The sequence below is a fragment of the Nyctereutes procyonoides genome, unplaced genomic scaffold (genome assembly GCF_905146905.1).
Source record: "Nyctereutes procyonoides isolate TBG_1078 unplaced genomic scaffold, NYPRO_anot_genome, whole genome shotgun sequence".
In the NCBI taxonomy this organism is placed as follows: domain Eukaryota; kingdom Metazoa; phylum Chordata; class Mammalia; order Carnivora; family Canidae; genus Nyctereutes; species Nyctereutes procyonoides.
The window spans coordinates 7,449,974-7,465,325 of record NW_026575136.1 but is presented as its reverse complement, the minus strand read 5'-3'; the positions used below and the strand labels follow the sequence as shown (position 1 = coordinate 7,465,325).

The 15,352-nt window shown below is 35.5% G+C and overlaps 1 protein-coding gene across 9 annotated transcripts in view; it reads left to right on the top strand.

The window, feature by feature from the left end:
- The window catches only part of LOC129495548 (glycosyltransferase-like domain-containing protein 1), a 388,336-nt gene that overhangs the window by 173,834 nt on the left and 199,150 nt on the right, over positions 1-15,352 (top strand). The window lies entirely within an intron of this gene.

The following is a 15,352-nucleotide window of genomic DNA, read 5'->3' as shown; positions in this document are numbered from 1 at the left end:
TCTTATTTGTATAATGGGTGCCATTACCTTCACAACCCTAGAAGGAAAAAAAAAAAAAGAGAGAGAGAGAGAGTGAAAGTATGGGTTTGTCGATTACATATAAAAAACAGAATTGTTTTTATTCCTGTAATCTGCACCTTTGAAGACTCTTAACTTTTTATTGAAGGGAATGTGTGATTCTATGGAACCTGATACCTTACACTGAAGATTTACTGATCAGTACTCAGTTATTCATTGTCCTCACATCAGATACCACCCTTAATTTTTTGTATTTTTATCGATGCACAATTTTCCAACAGTTCCTATATCTCAAAATCTCACAAGCACCTTCTAATCCTTTCTCCTCTTTTTATGTCTTACTGTTATCACATTTTTTCCAGACTTTGCTGCAACATGTCTGGGTTATTATAATAATCTCAGAACTAGTTCCCTTGTCTTCAGTCTTTACTACTTCTGCTGTCTCTGCTTGGGGGTTTTGTTGAACCTTCTTTTGCTTTCTGTTTCTCTTCTCCCAGAAAGCATAGCCTCCTTGGTTATGAAACTTGAGTGTCTTCCTACTGCCTATACCTTGCAGTCAAGACTTGTCCTCCTTGCCTTCAAGGTCCTCTACAGTATATCTGTAATCTGCATTTGCAGCTCTTCCTTTCACAGCTCCTCCTTTATGAACCACCTCTTCAGCTATAAAGTCTCTGTTCTCCAAAAGGATGTTGACCACTTTTATTTCTGGATCTTTCTATAGGTTCCTCTGTCTATCTGGAATATCTTCATTGTTGTGAAAAACTACTGATCAGTTTTTTGAGGCCCGTTGAAAATCATACCTGCATGGAAATATTTGTTTTGTTTTTTAAGATTTTATTTATTTATTCATGAGAGATACAGAGAGAGAGGCAGAAACATAGGCAGAGGGAGAAGTAGGCTTCCTGGGGAGCCTGATGGAGGACTTGATCTCAGGACCCCAGGATCCCGACCCGAGACAAAGGCAGATGCTCAACCACCGAGCCACCCAGGCGTCCCTGCATGGAAATATTTATAATTTTTTCCTAAACAAATGTGCTTTTGACTCTTCTCTCCTGAACCTATCATGCCACGGCTGTTTACTTCATCTTCCAATTACTCGGTGGCTGTATAGCACTAAGTAATTGTGTAAAACAATTTACCTCCTCCTGGAGCTTAACTTGATTACTGTGTATTTATTTCTTTGTGAACTATATTTTGAAAGAGCCACAAACCCATGATCAAAAAGTAGTTAGTGGCATAATATAGTTTCATCTTATAAGTTATATCCTGCCATGTTACACCTATAAGAAGGAAAACTGACTTTCAACCAGCTTTTCTCTTGAAAATATAGGGCACCATTTTAATACTCATCTTTTCTTGATAAGATGCAGGAAGATATAGTAAGAGAATTATTTCAGCTGTTGGTATTTATATTCATGTTGAAATATGGTTGAATGAAAGTACCTTTTAATCAGAAACTAATGTTTTATAGAAAAAGTAAAACTTACTCACTCCTGGAAAAATGTCTTGCCTGTTCTTTGATTAATCTTCAGAGGGACTTTTCTTTTTGTTTGTAGTTTGTATATCCCTATTTTAAGGAATTAGGCTCTGTATCAAGTTTTTTGGTATTATTACAAATCAGCTAATCCTTTACTACTTTAATATTGTGAACCATTCACTCTTAATTGTTTTTTTTAAATGCTAGAAAATAAAATGCAAGACTCCACCCTATATTAATGTAACTTTACGGTTAAGATTTTACATTCACAAAAGTCCAGAAATTCAAAGTTTTATAGTTCCCAAAAGAATCCTAATTCAGTCACATTGCATAAACTGATATTAAGGCTGAAATGTATCATCATTACAGTAATGCAAAATACTCATATATGCATGAGGACACAGTTATGGTTGCTGAGGGAACCATAATTTTGGATTTTCTGAGTTTTTTTGCACATACAGTTTCAACCATAATGTTAAGTTAATGCAGTTTTTTTCATTGACTCTGAAGTAATATATTTGTTGCTATGTTTATCTTAAAAGTAAATTTTCATTGACTCTATTTTTTTCTTCTGTATATCTATAAACCTGTGCTTACAGAGATCCGATGCCCCTACAAAGAGAACTACCTAAGGAATATTTCTATATAAAAATGGTTTTTCGCCTCATGTATACTCATATTCTTTCTGCCTTCCTCTCACACGCACATACACACACAGCCTCACACACTTATGTTACATTCTGGCACATTATAGAAGCAGGTAGCATATCCACTACCTGCTGTTGAAAGTGTTGACGATACTGAATTATTTATTCTATCTTCTACACTCTCCAAAATCGTTTTGGGTACTTTGACACATTTTGGTCTCTTCCATATGGATACTTCATGGTGGCAGAGTTGCCAGATGCTCAGGTTTTGTGACAGTCTTAGTTTTTCAAGGACTGTTGGAATATTCTTGGGAGAATCTCGCCTTGTTACTGAATCCTATGGAGAGGCAAAATACTGACGTTTCTTTTAAGTGTTTTCTCTTTTTTTTAAGTCAAGGAATTATTACAAAAAAAAGTTATTAGAATGTCCCATCTGGGATCCTTGGGTGGCGCAGCGGTTTGACGCCTGCCTTTGGCCCGGGGCGCGACCCTGGAGACCCGGGATTGAATCCCACGTCGGGCTTCCGGTGCCTGGAGCCTGCTTCTCCCTCTGCCTGTGTCTCTGCCTCTCTCTCTCTGTGATTATCATAAACAAATAAAAAAAAGTTTAAAAAAAAAAAAAGAATGTCCCATCTGAGTGTGTTTAACTTTGGGCACTTAGGAAGGGAGCAGTTTGTCATGAAATTTACGTGTGATGAATTGGAATCTCTAATAATGAGTAATAATAGCAGTGTATACGAATTTGGGGATTCAACCAAAGTTATGTAAAACATCAAATGTTAACTCTCCTATAACTTCAGCCCTTTGTTTATATTTCCGGTGCCAAAATACAAAGATGAAGAGCAGGATGTCAAATGTCAAGTCTATCTTATCTTATTATCCCTTATCTTTATATATATATATATATATATATATATATATATATATATATGAAATATATATGTAGGGCAGCTCTGGGGTCTCAGCGGTTTAGCGCCGCCTTCAGCCCAGGACCTGATCCTGGAGTCCTGGGATTGAGTCCCACATTGGGCTCCCTGCATGGAGCCTGCTTCTCCCTCCGCCTGTGTCTCTGCCTCTCTCTCTGTCTCTGTCTCTCATGAATAAATAAATACAATCCTAAAATATATATATATATGTATTTAAAATATATATTTCATATATATAAATATGCTCAATATTTGCTTACCTGAATAGAATACAGATATTTATAGTCCTAGATATTTGTTTTTTCTCTGCAATATTAACAGAAACTCATAATCTTCCCCCTTTCCAATCGCTGCCTTTCACACATACCAAACTGGAAATTTTCTTCGTCTTTTAAGGTCCGTCTCAAGCGTTATCTCCTTTACAGCATTTCTGGCTCTCGCAGGCCAGGTCTGAGGTTACTTTCTTGCTTCTCCTGTGGCATTCTATGTATTTCCTGACATTCCCAGACCACGAATATATACAAATACAAAAGGGAAGAAAGGAAAGAACTGACTGGGAAGAGATCCGTCCCTGCTAGGCTATGTGAAAATGTCTTACATGGTGGAAGGAGGCATTGGATGGCTTTTAGGTAATCTATGGCATGTGACCTTCGGGTACAGTCAATGGAAAATTCAAATAGCATTGAGATCCAAGATATTTGTAGGGAGGTTGTAGCGCATATTTACACTCATGTTCAAGTACTTTCTCTCTGTTTTGTGTGGCGAGAAAGGGAAGAACAGGTCAAAGGTAGTTTTTCTGTTGTTTTTTTTTTTCCTCTCAGTGAATGGGCTTTTTTTCCCCATTAAACGGAGATTGTTTTAATCCCAATGTCAAACTTGAAGTTGTTCCCACCTTTGGAATTAAAAGGCAAACTCACAAGCAAAACCCATGACTGGCTTTCCTTTCTGTCACTGACTTTATCCTAAGCTCATCTTTGCCTCTGACTGGCTAACCCAGAGCAGGTGACCTCATTTCATGTTCCTCAGTCATCTGGTAAGCGAATGTGGCCTGAGGCATTTTATGAGCTGTCATATTTAGTGAGTCCTACATACAGTGTGGTTATCAAGGAAGGGTGAGACCATGAAAAACACATCTCAGAAAGTTACCATGCCATGAGGTTGTGTTGAATGACACTAAGACTCCATTTTTAGATCATCTTACCAATATTGTTTATATAATATTTTGTACTTTTCATCTGTTTTTTCCTCCTGTACCTATGTAAATATTAGTTACTTTAAAAAAAAAAGGACAATTATTTAAGTTGTGATCCAGGGAAGCATGTGAAAAAAATGTTTTCATTTGTGAGACTTAGCTGCGTAGATTTTTAAATTTTCATTTTATTCTATTAAAATAGGAAGTTTTAGTTTTTAAAAAGCTGGCTTTCAGATGGTTTTCCCTTGTTGATATAGACTGGGAAGCACATTCATAGAATTTTACGTTGTTGGCTTGATGAGAAAGAAACAGTATTAATAGATCAACATTTATAAAAATCTCATCTCAAAAAAAAAAGGTATGAAAGAACAGGACACTGTCTTGGGACTCTCACTTCCAGATTCTTTTCCTACTGCATATGTACTATCTATCAATCTATCTATCTATCTATCTATCTATCTATTTATTTATTTATTTTTAAGATTTTATTTATTCATGAGAAACACAGAGAGGAGAGAGAGAGAGAGAAAGGCAGAGACACAGGCAGAGGGAGAAGCAGGCTCCACTCAGGGAGCCCAACGTGGGACTCGATCCTGGGTCTCCAGGATTACGCCCTGGGTTGAAGGCAGTGCTAAACCACTGAGCCACCTGGGCTGCCCAAGTACTATATTATTTAATATTTCACTGTCCCAGATACTTTTTGAGTGCCTACTGTGTACAGTATATTTTGCTGGCTTTGACTTTTGTAATTAGTTAACTAGTGATTCCCTTATAATTAAAGTGATGTGTAAAATAGCAAAACATTAGGGATACTAACTAAATTATTTGTGGGGAGGTATTTCTTCAAATGGCATATTAAGCGCCAAATTCAGGGAAGATTTCAAAGAACTGCCTTTGACTTGCCAAAACAAACATAGGAGAAATAATCAAAACACAGGGATAATCTCTATGAGAAGCATAACAACAAAATGTCACAAATCAAATGATAGAACAGCTCAATAGACTACAGGATTCTGGGAAGCAAATTTAAAACAAATACTCACAAGAACCAAAAAATTTAGGTCTTATGACCGATTATAGAAAGACTGAATATTTAGGAAGCACTTTATTTTGTGCTTGTTAATTTTAGCGGTAGATGTGACTCAGTAAAAATAGCAAGTTACCATATTTTTCCCTGTTAGCTTATTCGTTATTTGGGCACGAAATACCTTACTTTCCATGGTTTTCAGGAGTAGTTTACTTGATATATCAGGAGGCAGTTATTATTGTTGTTGTTGTTGTTATGATTGTTTTAACTATTCTTGTGTCATAATATTCAAGCCGAGGATGATAATATCAAAAAGCCACTCTGTGTTTGTCTGTAGTTTGTTTCTCAGGCTTGTGCCTGATCTGAGCTTTATGTATTTATTTGAGTGGTAGTCTTTTTGGCTTGACTGGTCAGTGTGTCCTTAAACGTGTGTAATCTTAACAACATAGGTAGTATTGGGTTAGAGTAGTGATAGGACCTATTTCCATTACCTTGGACTTCTGGTCTTCCAACTTTATAATATTTGGAAATGAACTCCATGAGTGCCATGGACTAAAGGGCAAAGAACATTCCAATATAAAATAATATGCTGCTGTTAAGGAATAGTCTACAATAGATTAATCATGAGGTGAATTATAAATATTTCACATACTAATTATATTAGTTTATGGAGATAAAACACCATATGAAGTGTTCCCAGCACACTCAGCAAGTTAGGTGTGCTTTGCACATTAATTGACTTAGTTCTTCAAAGCCTATGATCATGAATCCCTGAAGATAACAGAAATTATTATCATGATACTGTACACTCCTGATCTTTGTACCAGGTTGACACCTACCTTTCCCCAAGAGTTCCTTTTCTATGGATCATATCATGAGTCCTTGATATTTTAGGATGATGATGCAGAGAACAGTGCCTGAGATATTATTAGGGACTCAAAGAAAAAGTAACGAGTTCGATCAAAAGTGACATCAAATAATTAATCCTAGACTCGTGTTGTGTGCTCAAGGTAGAAGGTAAGTGTTTTCTATACGTGAGATGCTTCCCAACGGGACGTGAGTTGCTTCCCAATTTGTTTTTAATGGTAAAGACTAAATACCATATTGAACACTCGACTGTATGCAGAAAATCAACCAGTTTGATTTTCTCTGTGTCATTAAGGTTACAAATGACTGACTCATCCATCTGTTCATTCACTTAATTCAAAACATTTTTTGAGCATCCAAGATAGGATAGTGAACAAGGAAGATATAGGGCGTGTCCTAAGAGAATTTAAAATCCAGAGTGGTACCTATCATGATAGGGAAACTATAGGATACTAAAGAAAAGAATAGTAGATCGAATTTTTCTCATCAAAGAATGTATATACTTTACTAGGAGAAAATAAGATAACCTGTGACTATTGGAGAAACATGTAGGAAAGATATGTAAAATTATGTAACAAACCAGAGCCCACGTTTTTTAATGAACACATTTGGTGACCAGGTCTTTTAGCTCAATTGAATCTCCAATGCACTTTCTTTTATCAGTCTATTATCTGTTATCTTTAGTTACGTACTGGGCACTCCACTTACATTCCACATTTGTAGAACCCGTCCCTTCATTTCTTCTCTATTCCAACCACTAATCTGTTTTCTCCTTTTGTATTAAGGAATGTTACCATTGCCCATCTGATTGCACAAGCTAGAAACCTTGGTGTTACCCTTAGCCTGCCCTCCTGTAACCAAGTCACTATTGCTGTTATCTCCATTGCTTTTAATATCAGCCACTTTTCTCTATCCCAGTGCCTGACCACATCCTTGTTATTCCAGTAGGCTGACTTGGAGTGGCCACCTCGATTGCATGTCTCCAGGAGATCCTTCACTGATGGTCACTAGCTTTCCACAGTTTATCTAACAGTGTAATCACTCAGTAAATATATGCTGAATGAAGGGGTGAAATAAAACTACTCAGTTTTATTTATGCCATTTATATTTTTTATGCCATTTATGCCATTCTTTATGCCATTTATATTTTTACTTCTCAAACACAGATGATAATGAGAAGTACAGTTAACAGGAACCATTGAGTCACATTCTAATCTTAGATGACTCAAAATCAGTGTGGAATAACTGAAAAAAATAGAGGCTTTGGGTCCAGATCGACTTGGATTTGGAACTCCTCTCTGCCTCTTAGTAACTGCTATTGCCTTAGCACTTAACCAAACCTCTCGTGCTTTAATTCTTAATTAGTAAACTGGAAATAAGAAGACACATCTCTTAGAATGATTAAATTAGATGATATATGTTAAAAAAAAAACTCTTGCATTACTCATGGTTCCTTGTCTTCCTTTAGAATATGATCACATAGCTGTTGGACAGGCATGGTTTTAAACAAAATGGTTTTATCTTTAGATATGTATAGAACAACCTTTCTTATTTTGAGAGTGGTGGTGATGGTGATACTTTGATAACTCACCCTCTCATTTTACTACCATTTTTCTCAGCCAAGGAGCATTCACCATTGTCTTAGTTAAGGATAATAAAAAGAAATAAAACATCATTACTATAATTATAAACGTACTGTGGATCCCTGTATTGCTAACAGATAAAGTGTGAACTTGGCAAACTTGTTATGCTATATTTGGGTGCTTCTAGGTCTGATGGAAGGAACACCTTTCCAGTTTTATTTGATTACTTACTTCTTTTCAAACTCTAAACTTTAAGCAACCATCCCTCCTATTACTGAATTCAAGTAGCAATGACCATTCCAGATCCAAGACCTCAGGACCCAGGACTCCTTTGATACCCTCCATGAACGTGACCCTTCCTGATCTTCCACTACTCTTCATTTTGTTTTCCTCCTCTGAACGGATGGTCTTTAGTTCCTCTCCCTTTATTTATAATCCGTCTTGCCCTGCTTTGTCACATTTCTTGTGCAGGACAGAGCTAGAACTCCTCTTTTTGATTGTTATGTAGTGTTTCCTGTATTATGGCTTATTTTACCAGTTATACTTTCAGCTCTTTTGGAACAGGGGTGTTATCTTGTACTCCTTAGTTTGTCAAGACTTAACAATATTTTGATTTGTATACTAATTGATAGATTGTTTAAAACAGATCTATCTATAAATGGTCTGAGTGATTTATATTCCTTTGTGTCTTACAAGAATACTTTTAATAGATTCTAGTCCCAGACTACATCAAAAGTGTTTAAGTATACACAGTAAAAATTTCGATTTATTTCTTTATTTCTTTATTTCTTTATTTTTTTTCTAGACACACACTCCCTCCCTGTTTCTTCCTTTCTTGTTACAACATAATTACTGGGTGTCTTTTATGGATTAGACACAATACCAAGAATTAAAAGACTTGAGAGTTAGCCTGAATAATTTGAGACACCTGAATTTAAGTGGCTCCTTTAGCTATAAAAGCTTATTATGTATATATATATATATATATATATATATATATACACATATGTATATATGTATAATTTATCTCCTTAGGCAGCTGTAAGGCAGGTCAGAGTGCTGATGACTGTGGAGTGGATATGTATTAAGAAACCACTCGGAGAATTTGTTCAGTGGCATGTCCCACCTACAGACTTTGATTCCCTGCCTTCTGGACAAGTGTTCTTTACACAGTATTCTTTTGGCCATAATGATAAGCACAGAAAAGGAACATTATATGGTGGAGGAGAAAAGCAAAACTGATTACATGATGCTACCCTGTGGGACAGCTTTTGGGAAGCTGGATACTCTCTTTAACAGCCTGTAAATTACCCATCACAGGAACCTGGATATTAAATGACTACATTTCCATTCCCTTTAGATAAGACTTCCATCTTGTATTTTTAATTGTTTTAGCAAATGGAAACATTTTGTTATACATGTTCTTGAAGGTTTTTGAAAGTCCACAGCATTTAAACATGCAGTAGAAATGGTCTAATTAAGATGAAGTAGCTGACAACTAAAGCATAGTGTGTTAAAATGAATTTTGCATATCAATGATTAATGAGTATTAGAACTCTGTTATCATTCTACACAGGTTTTACAAATTAAAGAAATATATATTTAAGCCAAAGACTTTTTGAAGGATTTGGAAATAATTTTCATCTATGCATATATGTGTATTGAGCTCCTATTATATTAAAACATTATCACCACACTTTGGAAGTGACAAAGTGAAGGAAATGATAGCATTCCTCTCTTTCACTTCTTATATCCGGTTCATCAGCAAACTGTTGGCTCCTTCTCATCACTTCCAGCACTACCATCTTGACCCAAGCCACCATCACTTCTTTTCTCTTCGCCTTACTGTTCTCCTGTCTTCCCAAGGGATTCCTTACAGTATGTTCTCCATACAGTAGTTAGCGTAAAGTTTTCTGATACTAAAAAGTAATAAAACATCTTACGAAATACATAAACAAATGTCATAGAAATACGAGAGACTATACAAAAGAGTGTTTAAACTTTATAAATATGTGAATATAAGAGTCACGCCCTGGTTGAAGATACTGTGACGCATCATATCATGAAATCTGTCAAAAATCATATGTTTCAGAAATAAGTTTTTACATAGTAAAACAGCAGGTTAAGTGTTAAAAGCAAAAAAAAAAACTATGCAATAATGTATACATACTACAAAGTGAAAAGAATAAAATGAATATACTCAATATGCATATATAACTTTGGCATTTCCCTTCTTAAAAATCCTCAGTCTCTTTTCCATTGCTCTTACCACTATATCCAAAATTATTCTCTTGATAAAGTCTTTTCTTCCAGAGACTTCCAGAATTATCCTCTTTGGCCACTTTTTCATTGAGCAAATTCCTTCAGCCTCCTGGGTCCTTTTTTTTTTTTTTTTAAAGATTTTATTCATAGAGAGACAGAGAGAGAGAAGCAGAGACCCAGAGAGAGAGAGAGAGAGAGAGAGACAGGCAGAGACCCAGGCAGAGGGAGAAGCAGGCTCCATGCAGGAAGCCCAATGTAGGACTCGATCCCGGAACTCCGGGATCACTCCCTGAGCCGAAGGCAGACACCCAACCACTGAGCCACCCAGGTGTCCCTAGTCTCCTGGGTCCTTATTCAGTTCCTCCACCTGCCATTTTTCTTTTTGCCTTAGCTACTTTATTTTCCATCTTATGTCCATCATTTAGCCAAGTGCCTTGCAAATAATAGATCCTCAATATATACTGGCTAATAGTGGCTCTTTTTTGGAGTGGTTGCAGGTGACATTCACTTAATTTATATATATATATTTTTGTACTTAAAACATTTTCTGTTGTGAGCGTGTGCTTTCTCATTAGCAGGAGGAAAAAAAAATAATGCCATTCCAGGATTAGAGAACCTGGTAGATGAAATTCAGCAAGTCAGGAGGAACTTAGAAATTAGGTTTTCACAAGCAGGTCAGGGGTCTCCATGAGAAAAGCAGTTCAGTGAGACATTGTTTTCAGGTATCATGGGTGAAGTATTGGATTGAGGAAATTTGGTCCACCTGGAGCTGTACTTTCCAGTACAGTACCCATTACTTTATGGCTGTTTAGTTTATGCTTAAATTATCAAGCTATAGTCAATTTAAAATTTAGTTCTTCCCTTGCGCTAGCTACGTTTCAAGTTCTCCATAGTCATATGTAGCTAGCTGCCACTATATTGGATACTACAGATACAAAACACTTCTATCATCACAGAAAACACTGTACCACAGAAAGTATAGAATCTAGAATTCTAGACAGTCTATATCAAGGAGCAAGAATCAAGATAAGCAGCAGTGGAACAACAAAGACTTTGTTAATGAGGCCGAGCTACATGAGTCTGGACAAGGAGTTTAGTTACTGAGCAAGGAGACACAACTGGAAGAATGGAATTGACTCTTTTGTCAAAGACTTACTGAAGCCCTGCAAAAAAATTATTTGAGAATTCAACCCAAATCAGTATCTGTGTTAAATTGTGTACTGTATCCCATTATTGATAAATGTGATAAATTGTTTTTGGGGGTGGAAGGGGCCATTGAAAAGAGTTCACGGAGTCAGTTGAGATAACTTAGTTCATGAAGTATGATTAGTAGATTGCATGGTGGTGGTTGGAATATTGAATGCCTACTTTCTGTTTCTCATTTCACTTCCCTTCCATACCATTTAAGATAATAAAAGTGTGCATTGTGATAATAGTGGCTCACTCTTCACACGCTTGCTTAGGTATATTTCAGCATCTCTTTTTATGTATTAAGAGAATAGAGTAAAAGGCAAATAATTAGTTTATTCAAACTGAGCCAGAAAAATATAAAATCTCTAATCTTGTATTTCATTACGTTGAATGATTTTGGATTCCTTGAGCAAATATGCCTCAGTTTGTAGATATAATGTGCATTGGAAACAATTGAAACATATATATGGATACAGTGGCTTACAGCACAGAGCCATTTTGGTTAGACGGTTATAATAGCAGCTTACTTAGACTTTTGGTGAGATGGTATAAGCTAATGGTGTAGCTGTTAATTTGAATTTAGCAGACATTTTAAATATAGGTTTCTCTTACAGAGACAAAAGTTGCAATTTAAAGCTCTTTGGTGGTCTAAAAACAGCTTAATTCTGTAGTAGCATGGTAATAAGTACTAATCCAGCTTATACAGTGATTGTAGTATGTCATGTTTGTGAAAGATTGCATAACTGCTTTCTCTGTTTTTATGTTAATTTAAAAATATTAAACATAAAACCTTATAACATCTTCATGCTGAGATAAACTGTTCAATTTAACTTGTGCTCAAGCAGCAGCTGTCAGGAATTATCTTCTTCCTAGTGGTTTTTGCTATCACCTTGTGCCCTTTCCTGTCAGAGACACAGTGTGGGATGATAAGGCTCACCTTGTTAGGATTTATTGCTTAAATAATACCTGAGGCAAGATGAACATTGGAAGCCTAGGGGTTAGCTGCTGATTGAGTGATGTCATTCACTGCATTAACTTTTTTTTTTTTTTAAATTGTTGAAAAGGGGCAAAGTAAAAATTGCCTGCGAATCTTACCTGCATTTCTTTCGTGGGCATATTCATGACTTCTTTTTGGGTGCCACTGACTTAAATATTTCTGGAACTTCTTCTTGTCCAATTTAACTACTATTTTACAAGTGAAAAAGTGAAGAGGAAATGTTTTCCTAATGATGGAGGTAATTTCTATAATTTAGAAATTGTGAGGGCTATTTCAAGATCAGTTATAAAAATAAAAGGATTTTCCTGTTAATGATTGAACAAACTGAAGGAAGTGTTGGTCTGGGCAGTCCCAAATGGTTAATATTATGAAGATCATTGTCATTTCACTTCTGAATGTATTACATTATTTCATTTAGGGGGTTTTATTTGGAAGGCTCAACTTTGGATCTGAATCTCTTAATTATGGATCAGCTAGCAGGTAGAGTAAGGAGAGGAGGTGTATGGTAGGAGTATAGTGAAGGACTCTTCTTGGTTAAACATTTGCTACAGATGGTCCATTCTGAGGATAATTTTCATGTAGGAAATTAACAATTGGATTATGACTAGAAATACATATATAATGAGTTTATTTTTTATGGAATGTATTTTTCCCTTCTACTTACTGCCATTTAATGCATATTTCCTCAAATTTGTAATTTTGTAAATGTGTAACAAAACAAAAATTTGAAGTTAGGCCAGTGAGTTACAATATACCATTCATCTAGATTAATCGACTAGATTAACATTTTATATATTTTTTATCTCTATGCAAATATATACATAGGAATATTTATTGTTATTAGTAGCCTTTTAACTGAACCATGTAAGAATTGGTCATAGAGATGGTGACAATTCACGTGTAAATAATTCAGTGTGTCTCCTAAGAATAAGTAGATTCTCAAAAATGACCATAATAAAATTATTACATTAAGAAATTTAATTGATAAAAATTTACAGTCTTTAACTGAGTCCATATTCAGAGTTTCACTATTGTCCTCATAATGTCATTTATAACTGTCTTGTCCCAATCAAGAATCACACATTGCATTTTGTCTTGGTGTCCATTTTCCTTTAATCTAGATTTTTTTTTCTTTATGCCACTAACATTTCTGGAAATCAAGCCCTGTTATTTTGCAGATTTTTTATCTGATTGTCTCCTCATGACCAAATTCAGATCAGGCATTTTTGGCAGGAATACTACGCTGGTGATTTGTATCTTTGTCAGTGTATCACACTGGGAAATACTTATCACTTGTCCTATTATTGTTCATATTAAGTTTGATGACTTGGGTAAATTGATGTCTACCAAATTTGTCCATTAAGGTACAATTTTTTTCTTTGTAGTTAATAAGTAATATGGGAGCTGCATTTAATGAATTTTTTGGCCTTGCGTGTGAAAAACCTTGCTCAGGTCTCATGAGTAAGAATGAGTCATTGCTTACAATAGTATTGTATGGAGGGAGAGTAGGGGTATTACTGAATAATTAGACCCACAAGTCATCATCCATTTTCTTTTAAGGAAAATATTGATTGATTGAGATTAATATTTTATTATTCTCTCTACTAAGGATCAGATTTGTAGATAAGCAGATATCTTCATATTGCAGAATTTTCCATCTCTGCAGTTTTAGAAAGGCTTATACTTGATTGTGGTGGTGGGAATATTTTTGGACAAAATAGGGCATTCTTTCATCACAGTTTTTCTATTTGCTTTGGTTGAGTACCAATAGACAATTAAAAAAATAAATACATCTCCTTTGTAAGATTTTTTACTTCAAAGCATTAAACCATGACATTAATATAGCAGTATGGGCTTAAAGAGAGATCACTGCCTTTTGGTCTTATGTGCCTATTTTAGTCCATGAAGAAGACACTAGAATTCCTATTTATGATATACGCACTTATCATGTAATCCTTCTTCTTATGTGAAAGGCTAGTGCTGCAGATCATATAAACACCTGAAGTTAGCCATTTGGCTTGTCAGCAAGGGAAAATTTATAGTAGTTGTAATCATGGTAATAACAAGTATAATATTTTGTATTAATTAAGTACAGAAAAAAGCATTTGCAGTGTAAGTGGCCCACAACCAATTCATATCCATGGTATAATGAAAAGTACGTCAAGCCTAGAAGACCAGGAGTTTCTGCTTTGCTACTCTCTACCAATGTGATTCCAGGGGGAAAATAAACACAAAAACTCTTAACCTTCTTGATCCTCATTTTTTAGAATGGGAATTAAAACTGTAAGGGTCAAATGATGCTACATTATGTTATAAAGGTGGCATTACATCAAAATTGTGCCATTGAAATGTCTTCAGCTATTCAGAAACTGTAATTTGTCCCTCTTTTGTGTCCATATGTGGTATACCTCATTAGGGAAACATTTCCAGGTTGTCCTAGATAGTTATTACTCCTTTCTTGTTTGTTCCTCTTAATTCCTTGCTAATGTCCCTGTTGCAGGCAGCATTTATCGTGGTGGGCTCTCTTGTTTCATCTTTTCTGTTCTTCCTGGTTAGACTCTGGCACACAGGCATTTGGTAAATGTTTGTGGAGTGAATAAGTAAAGACACAGTTTCATTTATAAACATGGTAGGTAAGCTTTCAGGGGCCTTTTTTTTCACAAAGATAAGGAATAGCTTTCTTCCTTTTTTAATATTTATGTTTTATATAAGGAGTTTTATAGTTGACACGTCTGATGCCATTAACAGCCCAGTAATGGAGGATAAAGTATTTTTTAAAAAACACGAAATATTGCAGGATGGTTAAAATAAAGGGGTGGGGAGAAGGAGAGGGACAGTGAATAAAACATGCCAAGAAAAAAAAAAGACCACACTTGATAAGTCTATTGCATAAATCAAAAGGGTTTATGTCATAACATGAACATGTGCCATTCCTGCTCATATATTGGATTTCAGTAGTTGGTTGCATAAAGAAGTAAAGTGTAATGAAACTGGCAAGCAAAGTATTCCCCAGTCAGCCTTATCTTTGTTCCATTTGTCCTTCAGATAGAGCTTTTCTTGCCTTTTTCAATAAAATCCATCCGGCTTTTTTTTTTTTTTTTTTTTTTTTTTTTTTGCATCTCCCAGTAACTGAGCTGAGAAGACCGATGAGATTCATGGCTTTTA